At 37.4% G+C, this 19538-nt stretch overlaps 1 protein-coding gene across 27 annotated transcripts in view; it reads left to right on the top strand.

Annotated features, from left to right (window-relative positions):
• Nucleotides 1–19538, top strand: part of BMPR1B (bone morphogenetic protein receptor type 1B) — a 377788-nt gene that overhangs the window by 272970 nt on the left and 85280 nt on the right. For 4 of the 27 annotated variants that reach the window (XM_070262226.1, XM_070262227.1, XM_070262235.1 and 1 more), the window contains one exon: nucleotides 14778–14849. The exons of the other annotated variants lie outside the window; for them this stretch is intronic. The gene's annotated coding sequence lies outside the window, so the exon portion shown is untranslated. The remainder of the gene's footprint in view (nucleotides 1–14777; nucleotides 14850–19538) is intronic. 27 annotated transcript variants of the gene reach the window in all.

Below are 19538 nucleotides of genomic sequence, written 5' to 3'. Positions count from 1 at the left end.
TCCCCCATAAAATCATGGTCACAGATTATTATAGCAATCAGATTGAAATCAAAATTGGCAGGGGCCAGCCCCGTGGCTGAGTGGTTGGGTTTGCGCACTCTGCTTTGGCGGCCCTAGGATTTGCCAGTTCGGATCCTGGGCGCAGACCTAGCACCATTCATCAAGCCACGCTGAGGCGGCATCCCACATAGCACAACCAGAAGGACCTACAGCTAGAATATACAGCTATGTACTGGGGAGCTTTGGGGAGAAGAAGAAGAAGAAGAAAAAAGGAAGATTGGCAACAGATGTTAGCTCAGGTGCCAATCTTTAACAAACAAGAAAAAAAGAATTGGCAAACATTTTTTTAAAAAATTGGCAGCCAACTTTTTTTTTTATCTTAGTTTGGGAGAAATTCTACATCAATAAAGAGTTACAGGCAGAAAAGGTGAGATAGGAAGTAGGAATCAGCTCTTTTTGAATACAGGAAGATGCCCAAGCTCAATGAACAAAAATAGGTCCCGGTCTCCTTGGCCCCTGCAGTTTTCTATAACCCAGATTTTCCATCCTCCCTCCTTCATTGCCAGGTCCTATTCCATAGGTTTCCTGTTGAAATACTAGTATTTGACCTGGTTGACACTAATTTAAAGTTTAAAAAAATCTGTGTTATTAAATAGTATAAGTAAAATTAAGGCAAATAGGGAATGCAGTAACAGGAGAATAACAAACAGGGCTGTGAAGGTGTAGTTTCACAATGAGAATGGTAATATTAGCTATAGGACATCAATTTTTGGTTATATTTTTCAGTGAAAAATGATCCTTGTAACCATATGGCAAAATATAGCAAAAATCTGAACTGTTAGACCAACACAGCTGTTAAATGCATAAATGTGGTTCTGTGTTTAAAATGTTTTCTACTACAGCTATTATGTGGCACTTCCAACAATTAATCTCGGCTATTAATGGGCGGTAACTGCAAGTTGTGGTGAGCATCACAGATGTGAGAAACTTGATCTCGGTGGTGATTTACCTGAGAGGAAAGTGGCTGAACTGCAGTTCTCCACTTAAATTCTGCAGAGTAGATTGATAATAGACATTCACATAAGTATTCAGTAAAAGCTCAAATTATTTGGTTTTACCTTTTTTATGAGAAGTGATGTTCTTCAAATAGTGGTGGCAATCATATATGTAAGTCATATCTATCCAAACATCTGTGCATACGTAATTTTAGTCTTTAAATTACAAATAGGTGAAGGCTTTTGGAAGAATAATAGTATTAAAAAAACCAGAGTAATTCAAATTAGGGGTTTTTTTTTTTGCCTTTGTAAGCCAATGGAATCTGAAATAACATTTACAAATCGTTTTTTGATTTAGAACTGCCAGGAACAAATTTATGAATATGTTTTCCCCCCTAACTTTTCAAATGCTTATCAATCTTTAGAATTCGTATAGGACATTGGCAAATCTTTAAAATGAAGTATTGACATTTAATTATAGAAAAATTATCTTAATCAGCTAAATTATCAAGCTTTCTTATGCTACATTTTAGGTCCAGATGGGCTATTTTGGTCTTGATTATTAGACTTTTTTCCATCTGTAAAATAACGTCCATTATTTTACATTTTCCATCATAATGGATTTTCTTTTGTGTGGAAATGTTAGAACATCTAAAGATGATTTCATGACTACATGCTTATGAATAACCTATTCTTATTGCTAGCCCCACCATTTTCCTGTTAACACTGGAGAAGCTGTGGCTTTTGGATTAACTGATTTCTCTGCTTGATAGCATCTCTCCCACATTCCTTCAGTAATTAGTTAACTATTCATGTAAAATCGCATTGTTAGTATTGATATTTTGGTTATAAAGAACAGAACCTTAAGTAGAGAAAGAAGTTGAGTGGAGACGTAAAGAAGAGCCAAAGGAAACACAGGCCTCGTGGGACCCAGATTTTCCACTCACGTGTCTCTGGGGGGCCTCCTGGGCAGTCAGTCCTCTCTTCTTTCCTCTGTGGTCTCTCCCTTCTTTCTGTTTAAAATTCTGTAATGGACACACTGTACATTTAGGATAAAATCCAGATCCTCCTATCGCCAGCAAGGCCTGGTGTCAGCGAGCCCTTGGCTGCCTTTGCAGCTCATCTCACTACTCAGGGATCATCAGCCACATCCGCCTTTTACAGTCCCAAATGGTCCAAACCTTTTCTCACCGTGGGTGTTTCACATATGCTGTTTCCACAGCCTGGAAGGTTCTTTGCCTATCTATTCTGCTTATCCATTTGCTTAAATGTCACTAAGTTAAATTTTCCTTAACAGTCCAAATTGAATGAGATCCCCTTGATATAATCCCTCATTGTAAGTTTTACTTTTCCTTTATGGCACACATCATGGTATATCATTACACACGTCACTCTCCTGCTGGAAGCTCAGCTTCCTAGAAGAAAAACCTCCATCTATTTTATTTATTGCTGTGTCCCTAGTGCAGAGCACAGTGCTTAGCATAGAGAGGGGTCTCTGTCCCTGGACATACTCATTATTTTGCACAAGACCCAAAAATAGTGTCTGCATTCCCTGATGTTCCAAAACCTTTTTTGTGTAGCTCTCTAGAGGTAACTGATAAATGTTTCACTGTCTCTTATTTTTAATTTTTTGGAGAGAGAATTTGATTGGCTACTGACCCTTACAGTAATCAAATGTAATCTGCTGGGATGTGAGTAACCCAATACCAAGATGGCCACCAGACAGGAACAGGCACTGTGGGCAGGGGAACCTTTTCTAGAAGAGGTTTTGGATTAAGTTGACAATCGAAAACATCTAATATAGGTACTACTGTCATTTATAATAGCTATACGAATGCTTCCCATACTCCTTTGTTGATAATCAATTCCTGTTGCTCACTAAGTGACTTATTTATTGCATATATGTTTAGAAAAACTATAAAAAACACTTTAATATTTTTTACCTGAACGTTGGTGTCCAGAAATGTTACTACCAAAAGTAACGGTAATATATTTCTGTAGTTTATACAGAATTAACAATAAATGAAGAGGTATGAGATTAGTTTTTTGCTTTGTTCATGTGGGAGCTGCAATGATGAGATATCAGCCAAGTGTGAGACAATTTAATATAACAAGGCATCTTAAAATTTTTTCCTGCCGTTTCTGTTTTTCTTCCCATATAAGCTGTGCCATGGCCACGAGCATGCAGCTTCAGAAAATCTGAGGACAGGTTTGTTTTGCCAACTCTGTATGAAACTATCTGTTAGGTTTGTAGAAATATTCATGATCAAACTATGTCTTTGCTAAAGTCTTTAGCTTTATTTTGATTTCTCTCTAAAAGAAAACTAAGGCAATATTTTTTTCAAATCTGAAAAAATAATAACCTGCCAATTATAATTGTGTATAACTTTAATGATTATGCACTTTTTTATGGGGCTAAATCTCAACTGAATGTTTGTCTTGGTTAGAGTTGATGTGCTCAGTTGAGTATTGTTTTCAAATTCCATTACAAAGTCTTATTATGTTCCTATTTTGGAAAAAAAAGGTTAATGTTGTAAGAGTAACATGCTGTATTTACCCATGAACTCTTAGCTCATTTGAGTGCGGGAATGAGTAACAGCTCACTGGAGGAATATTTGAGGGGCTCTCTGAGTTTAACTTAGGCTCCAAAATCAGCTGAAGTTATTGAGAACTGTGCAGTGACCTGGAAAACAGCAACAAAAAGGAGTTCCATCCTGACATGGTAACAGAAGAAGGGTAGATGCCACTTAATTGAAGTTGCTAAACAAATTGCCTTTTTACTTCCACACTTTGTTGCACATATTATACATACCCACACACATATGTTTCTTATATATAGGTTTTCATAGGATTATTACAGTTTATTGAAATCAGAGAATATCACTAAATATTTCCTCCTACTTAATTTCCTATGCCCTCAGTGAAAACCTGTTCAAATTGGGGGATGGGTCTAAAGGAAAAGGACCCTCGTGCTGAGTCACGCGATTTCACAAACATATGACATCCTTTCAGTGGACATTTCTGCAGATTGTTTTTGGCCTGGATTTTATGAATATGCACTAAACAGTATATTTGTAATATGCACTTTAGTAGCTATTATGAATATTATTATTCTACCCTACTTAACCTCTTAGAGTGAAAAATAAAATTTTCTGTCTTTTTTTGTTAAACAGACTTAATGACAAACATCTTGCAAATTAGATTTTCATATATTTCATCTCTTTCTTATGCTCAATTTAATCTATCAAAGCCACACATTGTAGAAGACATCTGGTATTGAGCTTAAACAGCTGGGTTTCATTTGTAAAGGTTTTGAGCAAATTTTGGTGCTGGCCAACAATAATAGAACAGTTGGCCAATATGTTTTCTTTGTGGCAGCTTGGTGCAGTGTGGCAGGAGAGACCTGAATTCAGGATCAGGTGATTTTCCGCCTCTTTCTGTCTGGACTGGTGGGACCTGAGGGTTTAATGCAGACATTGTAGTGAGCGCTGGCTGAGGGCTTGCTGCAGTAACTGTTGGCTAGGAATCTGCCGGTGAACAGTGTGCTATCAGCATCCATCCATTTGAGAAACAAGGCGTCTGCGGTTCTCCTCACACGTGGTTCAGTGTATTACCTACATCAGAATCACTGTAGGTCATCTTTAAGATGCAGTTCCCTGTACCCTATCCCAAATCTACTGAACCAGATATTTGGGAGCTGAGCCCAGAAAGCTGCAATTGATTAAGCTACCCCAAGGGATTTGGTACACACTGGATTAGAGTTAATAAATTTCAGTTCATTCTTTACCTCCAGACGGAACCTCTAACCCTTCTTTTCTGACCAAGTGAAGAACCCATTTTATTAATGTGTATATAAAGGGGATTGTCAGAATTTGTTTCAAAAGTAACTTACCCAGATACCCAGTTTAGATGTTCTTTCATAAAATATTACATTAGTATGACCTATTGTTTAATAAAACAATTGTCCTAGCGCTATTAAAATATTGCCCTTGATGGTAAGGGATAGTAAGTCTTAATTTGCTTGGAACAATCCAAGTATGAACTGAAGGATTTCTTGAAGAGTGAAAAAGAAATGAGAATCCCGAATTTCCTATCTCTTTCTCACACATGTTAAGTAATTTCTGTCTCCAGGTGATCATTGAACACCTGATAGGCTTCTGGAAATGTTGTCAGAGTTTGGCGCTGTGAAATCACCATGTTGCTCGGGTACTCCTGCGCCCTGTGCCCATCTCCAGTCATATTCCACAGATTATTCCCAATGAAAATAGTTTGTCTTTGTGGCTATATAGATCATTTGGGGTACTACTCTGGAAATAAGCCAAGTCATAACTCTCTTCTTTGCTTCTGCTGGAAAAGTTGTATGCCAGAATTCTTACTCCTCTAGGTGAGTATCTTGTTTTGCTGGTTCTGAGTCCAGAATTGAGTTTTCCAGACAAACACTTGTGAGTTCCAGGGCAATGGAAACATACCCAGGGAGTGTGTGGTTGATGGGAGGGTTGCCTCTTTGGAAGTTAATAGGAAGTGACTGTCTGTTGTTAAAATGTCATTAACTGGAAATGTACTTTTTACCTTATCTTGCTTGGGAAATTATCACTCAAGATAGTCACTTTAGAGAGCTCCTGCATTACCCCAGGGACCTGATTTAAAATAAACACACACACACACCACTTAATGTAGGCAGGTGACACCCCAGAAATATAACATTAAAAAAATGCTTGGCATTGTCTCATTCCGTGGTCCGTGTCATGCATGAGCTACATCTGCAGCTTTTGAAAGTTGCTGGAGGAAGCTCAGCAATGCAGCTGTCTCTAATGTACTGTGAACCTTGAAGAGGAATTTCCTTTCAAGTAAGAACGGAAGTAGTTTGTGTGTGGGATGATGGAGCTGAAGGTTTCCTTTAACAGAAATAAAGTGCCATTATATAAACAAACATCTACACAGCCTAAAGTAAACCCAGGAGAAATATCTGCTATAGGCCCCTACCTTCCTATGTGAAAAAGAGCTAGTTAATTTTAATGATCTACTTGTGTTTTCTCATTTTCACAAGTGAGGAAAATAAGGCCCACAGTTGTGAGGTGACTTATATAAAGTCTCGCTATTACTTTTAGAGCCAGAACCAGAACTTGGGATTTCAGAGCTTTAGTTCTTTTATTCTTTTAGGAATGGCATTTAAGTCTGACTTCAGGATTGCTGTTTAGGCTGAACATTAGAAAGTCCACACAAAGTCTTTAACACATGAGCATTTTATTTGAGAGAGATTACAAAAACATACACTGCCACCACCATGAATAAGTATTCCAGTATATCAATAAAGCTCAGAGCCGGTCACTTCTGCTTTGATTTTCTTATTTATTCTAATGCATAATAGTTTGTAAAAAGTGCTCTGTATTCAGCCACACTTAGGCAGCGTAATTTAGCACTCATGGCAGTGAAGCTTTGCAGTTTGTTCTGAGCATGATCACTCACCATCTGAGGTGAGAAGACAAAGTTAGGAACACATCTGAGTTATTTTCTAGGAAAAGAATTTGCATTCTGTGTTGAAGAATGGATCATCCTTCCCTTTGTTCTCTTCCTGAGATTTCCTGCAAATGTTAAGCTAAAGAGATTATTTATAAGGTATCCTGAGTAGCCCTGACTGTAAACAAGGAATGTGACGGGCAGCTTTACACCTTGAGAGTGTGTGCTGACACCTCCCCAGGCTTGTCTCCTAATGCTGACAAAACACGGTTATCAACCCTGTCCATCGTACAGGATCACTTGTACTGGGAGCCTTTAGATTTACACACTGGATCTTATGGTTTGGGGCAGTTGCTGTAGAATGTTTTAGAATAATTGATGAACTGTCTTTACCAGGTAAAATGTCTGTAGTGTTTATCCTGATTTTTCTACCTCTTCATTGACTGTTTCTTCTGTGAATCCAGACCATGGTTTTGGAAACTGAAAGAGAATATGTGGTCTTTTGTTCTGTGGCTTTGTTTTGATTCTTATATTTGCCACTTAAGGGGTTTGAAAAATCTGCTGAGGATTTCATGTCACCTATTTGGGCTCACAAGATACTTGAGCAAAGTTACCCCCTAAAAGTTCTATGTTGTTTTCCTTAGTCTAGATTGTTTGTTAATCCTGTGGCTTTCATTACCTTATTATCTACAAAATAATCAGAAGGGTTAGGGGTGAAAAAGAAAGCAGCGTTTTTATAGTTACATTAAATACTAATCGTCTAATAGATAACTGACGTATTTCATTTGTGATTTTATAATTCACAAATCTAAGGATACAGATGTCAGCATTGTGATTTTTTAACTTGTGAATGTCTGCATTTGTAGATGTTAAGAACAGAGCGAGGGAGGGATGCTTGCTCTTCTAGATATAAACACTTACTATGGTTTTACAGTTTAGGAGCTATAGTAATTTAAACAGTGTGGTGATGGCCATGGGCAGACATAGACTGATAGAACATAATAGAGAGTCACATGCATAAGGAAACAGTATGTGTCGGAGGGGACTCTGGGATCAGTGGAGCAAGGTGGACCGTATGAAAACCTCACCTCATACCGTGTGTGAAAATCAGCTCCAGGTACATCAGAAAGATAAATGTAAAATTCAAAAATTGGAAATGTTTGAAAGGAAATAATAACAGCTGATGTTCTAAGTATTCTTCTCAACACTTCACATATATTAACTCATTTGGCTTCCATAAAACATGAGATAGGGGCTTTTATTATCTTCATCCTATAAATGAGGAAATAGGTTCAGAGAGGTTAAATAATTTGTTTCTGGTTAGAAAGTTAATACATGGTAGAGTCTAGATTCAAATCAAGATAGCCCAGTTCTTGTGTCCATTCCATTAGCAGCTATGCAATACAACATCTTTTAGAGGAGAATATTTATATAACTTAAAGTTAAGGACAGATGCAAAGAAGACAAAAGATAAAATATATTAGAATTTCTTAACAGTAAAATTAATAATAGTTCAATACATCAAATCACAAGCGAAAGAACGGCTCACACACTTGGAAAGCATGTTGCAAGACATGTAACTGAGAAATATTTATAATCAATTTTATGTAAAGAATGTCTTCAAAAGTGAGAAAATACAAAAAAACAAAAGAGCAGACCATTCACAGAGAAGAAGATGGAAATATAGGAAAAGAAGCTGAATAAATAGAGAAATGCAAGTTAAATTGATATGAGCTACCACGTTATAGCCAACAGATTGGCAAAATAATTAACAGTCTGAGATTATCAAGCTTTTGCAAGGAGGTGGAGAAATGGGAACCCTTAACCAGTGTTAGTTGAAATGTAAGTTCTTTCAACCGTGTTGAAGAGTGTTACATCATTTATAGATCTAGATGGTAATTATGTAAAAAAGTTCAGAAAGTTAAGCAATAATTTCTTAGATATGACACCAAAAGCACAAGCAACAATAAAAAAAATAATAAAATGAATTTCATCAATTAAAAAAAACTTTTTCACTTCAAAGTACATCATCAAGAAAGAGAAAAAAGAGCCCACGGAGTGGGAGAACATATTTGCAAATCATATATCTGATAATGGACTTGAATCCAGATTGTATAAAGAACTCTTATAAATAATTAAAAAAAACTCGATTTTAAAAATGGGCAAGGATCTGGCCATATGCAAATGACCAATAATCACATGCAAAGATGCTCAAACACCATTAGCTATCAGTGAAATTCAGATCAAAGCCACAGTGAGATGCTATTTCACCTACTAGGATCACTATAATCAAAAAGATAGTAACGAGTGTTCTTGAGGATGTGGAGAAACTGGAACCCTCATACATACTTCTGGGAGTGTAAAATGGTACAAACATTTTGGAAAACAGTCTGGCAGTTCCTCTTAATGTTAAACATTTGGTTACCGTATGACCCAGAAAGTTCAGTCCCAGGTATATATCCCAAGAGATATGAGAACGTAATGTCCACAAAAAACTTGTATACAAACGTTTATAGCATCATCATTCATTATAGCCAAAAAGTGAAAACAACCCAAATGTCCATCAGCTGATGATTGGATAAACAAAGTGTTGTATATTATATAATAGAATATTATTTGGCAATAAAAAGGAATGAAATGCTGATACATGCTGTAACATGAATAAACTTTGAAAGTGTTATGCTAACTGAAAGAAGGCACATGCAGAGACCACATGTTGTGTTTTTCTGTTTATATGAAAAGTTCAGAATAAGTAAAACTATACAGACAGAAAGCAGATGAGTTGCCCCAGGTTGCCTGGGGTGGGTGCCCAGGGCAAGAGTAGGGAGTGCCTGTTGGTGGGTATGCTGCTTGTTTTGGGAGTGATGAAAATGTTCTAAAATTAGATTGTGATATGATTGCACAACTCTGTACATATACTAAAAAGCATTGAATTGAACGTGTTAAATGGGTGAATTTTATGGCGTTTGAATTATATTTCTATAAAGCTCCTGCGAATATTCATAGGGGTGATAAGTACTAAATTTAGCATAGTGGAGAATAAGGGAGGAGAGGGGCTGGTACTCATCTGGCTTTATTCTATAATATTTTATTCCTTAATGATAAAAAAAGTGTTAAAGTTTTATAAAAATGAGTTATGACAACGCAGTATTCTCTTTTTTTGTATGTTTGCAGAATTTATTTTTAATAAAAGAGATAACCAGAAACAAAATTAAGTACATACCCACCCCCACCCCACCCCCTTTCAGCTAGAAAGCATTATGGCTTTTCCTTTTTCGCTAATAATTGAAGACTTTGGTTCCAGAAAATATTTTCTACAAATGAAATATTGAATTAGGGCTCCTACATTGACTATTGTTTGCTTTTTCTAATATCAATGATAATATTTTATCTCTGAAATCATAATTTTAGTGAGGCAGTTTTGTCATTTTATTAGTTGGTTTATGAGAACACTTCTTTGTGATTGAGTTACTGTTAGTTCTGGTTAAAATCAGATCATTTTTTCTTTGCTTAAAAACTTCGCAGAGTAGCTCACCTGCAACTCTGCTTACTCAATTGGGGGAAAAGAGATTTTCTTTGGACAGCTGCTGTTCCTAATGCTGGGTCTGGGCCTCATGGGAATCTACTAATTTGCCTGTGAACCTCTATCTTGAACTCTCCCTACGCAGATTAGAAGATTGTCTTGAGGACAGAGACCGTGCCTGGAGGCCAGGAGGCTCATTCCTGAATCCCACGTGCCCTTTGCTTTTCTCCTTGTTCAGGTGGCAGAAATGCCTTTCCTGTCATAGGGTAGAGTGTTGGGAAATTGCCTGTACTGACAAGCCCTTCTCAGATAGGAGGAGTCATAGTCATAACAAAAACATTTTTTCCCCAGAATATTGTTTCGTGTTTCTCCCACTCAGGGCTGTGGTCAGCATAGGGCAGGAAAATGACCTTAGGGCCTTGAGGTTTGTACATCAGAGTATTAATAACAAGTGGTGTTAAAGCTGATTCAGGGTAAGTTGGACTATAGTTGTGGCAGCATTCAAATACAGTTGCCCTGTAGAGTACAGGTTAAGTAAAAGTTCCTTCTTTTAGCTCTAGAGCCTATAAACATAAGAGCGATTGGAATAGTTTAAACAAAAATCAAAAGATGAGAAAATGTGGGAAGTGAGAAGTTTATGTGGGGAAGTAGAAATTGGCACACAAAAGCTGGGCTGTGACTAGCTGGTGGTTTTCAAATTGTGGTCCCTGCATCAGCATTACGTGGGAACCTGCTGGAAATAGAAATTCTTGGGTCCCAAACCAGATCTACTGAATTAAAACCCTCAGGGAATGGGTCCAGAAATTTGAGTGTTAACAAGCCCTCCAGGTAATACTGTTATGTGGCTAAAGTTTGAGAACCACTGGACTAAATTATGGTGCTTTTTTTCAGTGCCAGGTGAGTAAGCTTGAACTTGATCCCACAGGCAATGGAAATTCGTGGAAGATTTGTGAGTAGAATTGTGGATGATTGCTGTTTTAGTAAGATAGTAGAGTCTTCTGCCTTATTTTTCTAGCAAAGAAATTTTAGTTTAGGGAAGTATAAAAATGCCACACTATCTAGCAATCTGATTTAATCCATACATTTCAGAAGGCTATATTACTTTGTTGTTTCTTAAATGTGAGAGTTGTTTCACGACTTAGTAGAAATTCGGAAGTTTCAAACTTACATGATTTTTATTCATTATAAATTATAGAACAATGCTTTCTTTTGTATGCCATTTTATTCCCCAAACTTAAAATGTTTTGCAGATTTAATAGGACCTAGGTGTACTCTTAAATCCTGAAGATATTATCCAAATAATTTTAGAAAATGGCTGAGGGCATTCTCTAGGTCACTTTACTGTGTAATTTTTTCCCAAGTATGTTTTGCATTTTAAATGTTTTCATTTTTTCTCTTAATCTTGTTATGTATCAGTAACACATGATGTGTTGGCATCTTCTGGAAAAACACATTTGTTCCAAGTGAAAAGGACTAGGTTCAGAAAATGTAGTCGGCCAAGACGTTTACCCAACAGAAACCTATACTGAATCTAAAACTAATGTGCTCACATTTTCCATCGGAATTAAAATAGAGTAAAGCCAAGAAGACACTATAAGAAGTTTGCTGGTCTCTGCCCTGCACGAACAGCATTGACCAAATATGTCATTTAGTCCTGTAGATAATAGACAACGTGTTGAAAAAGATCTTTTAAATCTGAGATGTAAATCTTTGTAAATCTGAGATGGGACTGACTGCACAAAATCTGATTATATTACCCCTCGTCTTAAGGAGAGTCATTTAAGACTTAAGATTCACTGGAACGATTTTATTTTACTTCCCGATGGTCTTATTTTTGTGTTTAAATGGAAAGTTGGTATTAAAATGCAGTAGGCATTTTTACTCTTTAACCACCTAATCCTATAAAATATCCAGAGCGTATTAGACTTAGATCTTGTCAAAGAATTAATTAACTGTTTGGGAAAAGGCAACAGCCTTTTCTGATGGGAATCAGAAGAACGGAATTTCAATTATTGTCCTGCTACTAAATACTTACGTGACTTTGAACGTAACATTTAGTGTCTCAGAGGATGAAGGGATGTATTAAAATATTGAAATAGTTCATATGCAAAGTTGGTTTGGGGCACAAATATTGTATCTTTAAAATAAACATATAATGACTTAGAGAAACCATTTGTTAATTCCTTAATTTGTCATACTTTTATTACACAACTAATATCGTCCAATTTTGTAATATGCCCTGTGGGTTCCAGGAGAATATTCCCTGGTCACATTGTGGGGAGGAGGCAGACAAATATGAGGAATGCTTTGGGAACAGATAGGTGTGTATCTGACTTAACAACTCAGTTGACAGCTAAAGGCTGATGAGGAGTTATCTGGGCAAAGAAAGGAAGTGAACAAGTTCCAGATAGAGGAACCAATGTGAGCAAAGTCCCAGAGAGTTCTGAGAGAGCATGGTATGGCCCGAGGACTGCAGAGTGGAAGGTGAGGGGTAGTCTATGGCTAATTTGAGGTTGTAAGCAGGGGGCAGAAAATGAAGCTGTGTGTGGGCCAGGACTATGAAGCACATACTGTTTCCAGTGGGGTCGTATAGATCCATGACTGGCTTTTAAGGACGGAGTAACATAATCCTGTTTCCCAAACTTCCCTTTCAGTTAGTGGCAGTTCCATCCTTCTAGTTGGTTAGGACAAAACCCATGGTATTATTCTGAGGTCTTCTTTATCGCTCGCATAGTACATATAGTCCATTAGAAAATGATTTCAACACTATCTGTATTGGGCAGCCATGTGCACCACTTCAGAATCCTCTCTTGGAACTATTCCTCACTGCTGTCACGGCTGCACCCACCAGTTCCATGAAGACATTGCCCTGCTTTGTAAAGATGGAACTGGGTACCTTCTTACCTCTCAGCCTCCTGCCCTGCAGCGTCTCTGATGTAGCACCTGGAACTCTAGCAGGAACCATTCTGTACTCAGGCACAACTTGCAAGGAAGAGGCAGATAACTGTCATGGGCCAGATATGACCAGTGAGATGGCGGGGAGGGGGTGGGGGATAGAAGCTGAGGGATGGTCTCTTCTTTTTCCCCCAGGATGGATATCCTGAGACTCATGTCTTAATACCTGTAGTGGGGGTGGACTAGATAACTCGTCCTCAAATTGCCATTCTTTTCTTCTCTGTTTCACAACCCTGGTCATGTACTCCTGTTTCCTGGGATGACATTCCCAAATAAACTACCTCTATGCAAGTGGTTGTCCTAGGCTCTACTTGCCTGGGAAACTAAGGTTATGACAGTGCCTTAAAAATAGATTTTGCATCTGACCACTTCTCATCACCTCCACCACTACCACCTACGTCCAAACCACAATCAATGCTTGCCTTAATTACCACAGTAATCTCTTAACTGGCTCTCTGTTTTTATCTTTGCCCTCTATATTCTTGGCACAGCAGCCAGAGTAAAAGTTCCAACAAGGCCCTCTAGGACCTGTCCTCCTTTCTTCTCTGATCTCACCTCCCACTATTATTCTTCCTGCTGGACGAACTCGCACTTGCTGCTCCTCAAGGACACCAGGCGCACTTCCACCTCAGGACTCTTGCTTTCCCTTTCTTCTGTCTGGAACACTCTTCCAGTTCATAGCTCACCTTCTTTACCTTCCCTTCTCAAATATGACTTCTACAGTGAGAAAATTCTGACCATCCTCTTTAAAATAACAACCACTCCCAACATATTCTGTCTCCCTTCCCTGCTTTATTTCTCTCCATAGAACTTACCATAATTAATATGCTTTCGTGTTTATTTTGCTTGCTATCTCTTTTCCTCCAGTAACTTTAAGCTTTGTCAGGGCAGGGAATTGTGTCTATTTCTTGCCACTGCTACATCCTGGGCCCATAACAGAGCCTGGTACCTGGTAGGTGCCCAAAAGTTAAGCAAGTGAATGACTGTGTATTTTAGAACTTGTCATTCTGGGTGTAGTGAAGATGGTTAAAGCAAGAGGTAGGGCTATGAGAGCAAAGATTAGGAGCCTATTGCAGGCAACCAGGTAAAAAATGATGGGGACCACACTTAGCATCTTGTAACAGCATCAGTGGAGAATTGAGGAAGGATTACAGAAAAATTTAGAGGACTAAAATGATTGTGTTGTTGATGGATTGGGTATAATGGATGTTAGAGAGGGAGACATCAAGGAATACTCTCACGTTTCTGGCTTTGGCAGCTGGGTGGATGGTGGTTATGCCCTTCAGAGAGAGAATGAACAAGGAGCAGGTTTAGAAAGGAAAGGGATAGGGTGAAGAGGCTTCCAGAAGGAGGAAGGAGAACTTCAGGGTTTAAATATGTTGAGCTTTATGTATTAGCAAGACTTCTTAGCATGAAATGTATAGGACTAGAGCTCAGGAAAGGGCACTTGGGGGCTAACTAGTGCCTAATGAGGGAGTTGTGCCTTGGAGTAGGCTGGTGACCTTAAAAAATCAAACAAGGCAAACCCATATATTACTCTGTGTTCATATACGAGCATAGGGGTTCTTAGCTGTTGTCACTATTTCTTTCCTAGACTACTAAAAAAAACAGAAAGAGAAAACTTTGACAAAGAGAAAAGAAAAAAAAATTATCTCTTTGATTCATTTTTGTTGGTACATTTTGAAAGAATGAAAAAGGCATTTATCATAGGATGAAGTGTCTAAGTACCTCTAGAGTACAAAGAATTCACCTTTAGCTTGTCTTGGCTAGCCACAAACTCTATATTTTACTTCCACAGCCGTCTTCTTTTATTGAAAACATGTTGAAGTACTTTCTTTTTCCTTTAGTCACCGGAAATGAGTAAGTTCTTCAGTAAAACATCCAGAATGCATGTAATGAAAAATGTCTAAATGTTTCAGGTAAGATTTCTGATATATATGTATCTGTTCAGTAGTATAAATTTTAAGTGGTTGTGTTCTTCACTAAAATATTTTCATGTATTTTGAAGCTTAGATTTTTGCCAAAGCTTAATACCTGTAGTGATTTTTATTACCTTATTTAGTAGAGGAAAGTTGAGCATCTTGAACTGGTCTTCAACTTAAAAATTTATTAAGCAATTTGATTTCTCAAGGGGGCAACACTGTTGGAAAAGATTACTATATACAGATCTTTGGGCCAAATAGAGGATTGAGATGGGAAAGATACTACCCAAGGAAATTTATAGAAATGAAAACAAAATCACTGTCTGAACTGTGTTCGTGTCATAGATGGTGCTGCACCTTAGGTTTGGGTGAAATCTTTGACTTATTTGAATTTAATCCTTCCTGTTAATCTCATGGTGACACTTTGTGTCACACTAATAAGATGTTAATGATCTCATTCTTAGCTTGCATTGGATATTCAATAGGACACAGAGGCAACGGGGGCTACACTGCCTGAATTGCCATCAATAGAGCCTGAATCCTGAATACATGAGCAAGATTTAAGCTGTGTTGTTGACAGTGAAATTATAATTCTGTATTAGATGGAAGAAATTCTGAGAACCACAGTTCAAGGGCCCAAGATAGTTCAGATTTAATTAAAAGAACCTTCTATATTTACTTAAAAGAAGCCTGGGTATTTAAGGAAACTTTGAAAACTAGGAATAAGTGTATTAGAATTCTCCACAGAAACAGAACCAATAGGATATATTTATATTATATATGTAATAATATATATAATATATATAATATATATATAAAAAATAATATAATATATATAAACATATAATTATTACAAGGAACTAGCTTACATGATAATGGAGTCTGACAAGTCCAAGATCTGCAGTCTCCGAGCTGGAGACCCAGTGGAGCCAACGGCGTAGCTACAGTCTGAGAGCAGGCAGGCTGGGGACCCAGGGAGAGCTGATGTTTCAGTTTGAGTCCAAAGTCAGGAAGAAACCTGATGTTCCGGCTAGAAGGTGGTCAGGCAGGAGGAATTCCTCTTATATGGGGGAGAGTCAGCCATTTTGTCCTAGTCAGGCCTTTAACCAACTGGATGAGGCCACTCCCATTATCGAAGGCAGTCTGCTCTACTCTAACATCAATTAAAGCATTAAACTCACCCAAAACACCCTCACAGGAACACCAGAATAGTGTTGGACCCGACCTCTGGGACTCCGTGACCCAGTCAGTCAAGTGGGCACATGAAGTTAACCATCACAATAAAGTCTTTTAAATCTGTTCAAATTCATTCCGTCAATAAGCGTTTTAGGCATAGCTCTGGATTCAACAGAGGGTCAGACATTTTGAGTATTCTAAAGTAGAAGACAGGTGTCGGATAACTCTTAATAGAAAGCAAAATAAAGTTTTATAAAGTAAAACACAAGTTTTTAGTGGTTGCTTTCTTCATTCTCCAAAATGTTTGTGTATATTGAAGCTAACTACATGGGCCTAAAATTGAGTTTCTTACACTGAACTTTAAATTATTAAACAGACATTAAGAAAACCATAGGCGTGCTTTTTATTCCCGTTTTTGTTTATTTCACAGTACATACTCAGCATAATCACAAAGTAATGAATCAATGAAAGCTTAGTCTGTTTAAAAAAAATCATTGCTATATCTAATGGATACCACACAAAAATAATTTCTTCAGCGTTTTGTGCCCTTGAGTTGCATTATTCTATTCTTGCATCGTCCTTGTGGGCCACTGTTTTGTGACGTGTGTTTCTGACTTCAGACAGTGTAAAATGTTTCTGTGTTTACTGGACGTGGTAGGTAAACATAGTTTTCATTTTATTTTTTATTTGAAAAAGCGCAAGAGTCCTTATAAACTTAATTATTTAGCCACAAAACATAGCTTATTAAATAGTCATTGCAGGTGTGCCCCTCTCCTCAGCCCACCCCCACCCAGGCCCATCCAGACTTTAGGAAGTGAGACATACGAGGCAATTGGGGAAGTGACTTTAAGAATTTGATAAGTGTATTTACATTATTTAGACATTTTAGAGTCAAATACAAAACAAAAATTATCTGATTAAACTGTTTTTTAATTAAAAAATTTAAAAAGATTTCAGTGATTCAAGAATTCTGAATTTGGCTCATTTTGGAAACTATAGAATTAGTGACTCCATTAAATAAATATACTCATTTTCTCAATTTAATATTTGTCTCTTATTTTCTCCTAATTTGACTAATATATCTCTTATTTCTATTTGCATGATAATGACAAGGTAGCTATTTTCACAGTTTCCGAGACTTTATGCAGATAACTTTATAGAAACTTATATTTTCATCTCTCTTGACTGGGGGAACAAAAATTCTAAGAGAAAAGGGGGAAAAAGTCATTTTTGTGCATCTGGAAATAGCAAACGCATTTTTCCCTCTTTGACGGGTAACTTTTTCTGCCTGATTCAGTGAATCAGCTGTGGTGGGTTTGGAGACGTTTGTTCTCAGTGAGTTAATATTTGACTTACCAGGCCATTAGCATTTCCTAGGCTGACCTTGGAACACCGGCATTGCTGTGCTATCTGGTGGGCATCTCCCAGCTTTGGGCAGCCAGGAAACGTTGGAGGCGCTGGCTTCATCAGGAGAAGGCTATCTGTGTGATAACATTCCCTGACTGCTGCGTAGGATTGATGTAAAATGCAACACTTCAGTGAGCGCTTCCTTTGAAGACTCAAATCCAGTGTGAAAACCTTTTTTTTACGAAAAAAGGCTTGTGGCACTTTCATAATAGCTGGTCCTGCGCTGTTGATTTAGATCAAAATCATTTCCTCCCAACATTATAACCATTTTACTGTTCAGTGGTGCAGAAGGCATCCTAAAGAGTTGGTGACATGTTTTGGATCATTCAGAATTGGATGAGTGGTAAAAATAAAAATATCGCCAACAGAAGTGATACTGTGTGAACTTCTTATAAAGGCAAAAATAAAAGTATTTCCACACTGAGAATTTGCTTAAATGCTCTGATGATATGAACCATTCAGATAAACATCTCATACAAAACTGAATGTTTACAGTTCTGCTTAGTCTTTCTTCATGCCTACTCCACTTTGAGTCTTAATTGTTTTCTCTTTTAGCTTTTAGGGAGAGGAAACACAGCTTCTCTCAATGTTTAATGAATATTTATGAAGTCCTTTGACAATTAAGGACCCATTAAAATTCACTTCCAAAGAAAAGAGAGAAAAACACTTTTAAGACCAAAGAATGTAGTGGCAAGTAGAAACTCACATCTTTTTCCTTGTGAATTGTCAAGTCAGAAACACTCTGCAAGTGAACTAAGATTCTTTTGAAAATGATTATAGGCGATAGTTTGAGGATAGTAGACAAATTTGGTTATTACATAGTGACCTTACGTTTGCATTGACTATTGTCTTGTTGAGTATTTTTTTCTGAAGATACTTGGAAGTCCTGCCTCAGTATAGCATATCATAGCGGGTAGGAGATCCGGCTTTGGGGTCAGAATTTTTGTGTTTAAATTTCAGTTTCAACTCTGTAACGTTATGACCTTGAGCAAGTTCTTAGTGTCTTGGTTTCTGTATTGTAATATGGGGGAAATATTACTACACGACTCGTAAGCTTGTTGGAAGAAGCAACTGAGTTAACACACAGAAAACATTTAGACTAGTGCCTGGCACACTGGTTTTCTCTGACTTGAGAACTATTTCTTTCAAGTTACACTTCTTTGCCCTTGTTAGGGTTTTTTGGAAAGGTCTTTGTTTTCCCCTGGCTGAGGTGCTGCCAAGGAATAGTTAACGAATCCTCATTTGTGATGGGTAGCATTTTACCTTCCTTTTTTATTTCAGTTTTTCTCCATTCTTTCTTCCCATGACCTAAGGCACTCTGTTCTGCCACTTCCAGCTACCTTGGACTGCAGCTCTTCCCTCGTTCCAAATATGATATATAGAATATAGGAATGCATAAATATATATTCAGTCACTTTCAAAAGCAGTATTTTGCAACTGAGAAATTGCTAAAGTCAACAAGGCATTTTGAGGCTAAAGCAGTCGTATCATTTTTGCTGTTACTCCATGTAAATCATTGTTATTTGGTAATGGAAATGAAACACCTGGATGTGAAATCAGATAATGGCCCAGAAAGTTCCATGCCTGTTCTCCATTATTTTAAATATGAAATAGAAGTATGTGTTGGGATGAGCAGAGAAGTAGTAAAGCATCTGTCCACATATTTCTCTTTCCGTGAGGTTTAACGTTGGCAGAAGTAAGCACTGACCTGGAACCCAAAAATTTGTAGTTCTGTTGATAAATGTATTCCTCTAAAGAACATCCCACTTAAGTAATTTACCATCCTCCTTTACACTCTGAGGGCCATAAGATTAAATTTGTCTTTGTAGAGTGCTGAGTTGCTGTTATTTAACTTAAACCTTATCTTTAAGACAAACCTCATAAATTTGATAATAATTAGTCGTAGTTTCCATTGGAAATTTTACAGTTTTTACCATCTGCTCTTCTCAGCCTATATACAAAGAATTGGATCCATTTCACAGTAGCTGAATTAACTGTCATTTCTAATAATTATTTTCTGTTAGAAAAGTGCTACATTTATAATTTTTGAGATGATAGTGAATCTGCTATGACTTATTCTTCAGGTTTTTAGATGCATCATAG

This window comes from Equus caballus, chromosome 3 (genome assembly GCF_041296265.1).
Source record: "Equus caballus isolate H_3958 breed thoroughbred chromosome 3, TB-T2T, whole genome shotgun sequence".
NCBI classification, from domain to species: Eukaryota; Metazoa; Chordata; class Mammalia; order Perissodactyla; family Equidae; genus Equus; species Equus caballus.
The sequence above is the reverse complement of the archived record's forward strand: the minus strand, read 5'-3'. Positions and strand labels throughout refer to the sequence as shown.